The following is a 1,626-nucleotide window of genomic DNA, read 5'->3' on the forward strand; positions in this document are numbered from 1 at the left end:
AACCTTCCGTATATGGAAGACCACACTGAGTATATATGTGTGTGTGTTCCAGAGTCGGAATAGAATGTAATGACACCTGCACATTATTCATGCATTGAAATGGGTTATTATGGAAACAACAATACCCAGTATGCACAACCCCCAAAAATGTGAGTATGGCTGCATATAAGGTGGGGTTTAAATTGGTCACCCGTATCGTAAAAGCCTATTTCCAGATGCGACAATCTGATACAAGTGGCATATGAATGTGTAAAGAAAATGAAAAATAAACTACAGGATATCCATCGTCTGTGTTAACAGGATATTGTATTCTTGTCATGACAGATTTCTCTGTGTGAAATTTGGGCTGTTCTCACTTGGGAAGACCAGATCGCTATATTGTAGTGCCACCCATATTTATGATTTTTTTTTCTTTCTGCCTGTGAGAGTATTTGGTTTTCCATCAAAGTGAATTTTTGTACAGAAATTTGCCAGGGACATTTTTTGTTTGGTTGTTTGTTTTTTTTTTTTTTTTAATAATTAAGAAATGCGTATATTTTTTTTGCCATAGGTTCTTTTTACATGCGTGCATGCTGTAGCCCAACACTCGGCTTATATCACAGATTGACATAAGTTTACAATAAGAGCTGTATTATCAATGGTTTCTCCAGTCAATGGGAAACCATTTGCAGCTTAGTCTTTTGTGAAGGACTATGACTCTCAAACTTGGAGGCAAAATTGCACTGGCTCTTAGTGCTGCAGCCTTGTGGGCTAGTTGGCCTTTGGGAACCATCCCAACGCCGACTGTCCGAAAACCCTCATGGCCGAGAGAGTGGGGATGTAACTTGGGCAAGACACTCTCCACTATAATCAAATTCTAGCCCAAATAGTCGGAACAGCAATTGCCTCCTCTGCCGTTCTGATGGTCATAGTCGGACACGACTGACTATCACACATATATATATATATATATATATATATATATATATATATATATATATATATATATATAAGTGCATGCTGCACATGGGACCTTGGTTTGTCGACTTATCAGAATGGCTAGCATTCAGACTGCCACCATTCAGTTTCTGTTCGTGGTGGGGGGGGGGATGTATGTGGACGTAAAAATCCCAGTCAGTCAGTATATGGGGACACGGATCCATGGACAATTTTTCGAGCACATTCCCACTTAGTCAACGTTGATACAAATCAGTGACACACTACTGTAAGACACAATCGCACGACTGCAGATGTATGACTCATACATAAATGAACGCAGGCATCTCTGTGTTGACTTGAGCAAGCCACTTATGGTGGTTGGGATTTTTTTTTTTTTCTGTCATCCGAAACAATCGTGTGCCGTGGTGGTAGAATCAGTTAGGGCTCCTGACTCCTGACCCAGAGCGTTCACCAGTGACCAGGGTTTAAGGCTCCCGTTTCGGTAAACGTGTTTTGGAAAGTCACACTTTTAACTCCCGATTTTTCCTCACTGCTCCACCCCCGTGTAAAAAAAACGGGTACCAGACTTTTGGTTCGGGGAAGGTTAAAAGAGGGTTATACCCCGCCTTCCTGTGCCGAGCCCGAGACACAGTGTCAGTGTCAGTATCAGTAGCTCACTGATACTCGCCATGGGCAAATCTGTTGTGG

The 1,626-nt window shown here is 41.8% G+C and overlaps 1 protein-coding gene across 1 annotated transcript in view; it reads left to right on the forward strand.

Moving 5' to 3' along the window:
- The first annotated feature begins 1,331 nt into the window (after positions 1-1,331).
- The window catches only part of LOC143291649 (uncharacterized), a 28,421-nt gene continuing 28,126 nt past the window's right edge, over positions 1,332-1,626 (forward strand). The window contains exon 1 of the mRNA XM_076601641.1: positions 1,332-1,626. This exon is cut by the window's right edge and continues 86 nt beyond it. The gene's annotated coding sequence lies outside the window, so the exon portion shown is untranslated.

Source organism: Babylonia areolata, chromosome 17 (assembly GCF_041734735.1).
Source record: "Babylonia areolata isolate BAREFJ2019XMU chromosome 17, ASM4173473v1, whole genome shotgun sequence".
Taxonomy (NCBI): domain Eukaryota; kingdom Metazoa; phylum Mollusca; class Gastropoda; order Neogastropoda; family Buccinidae; genus Babylonia; species Babylonia areolata.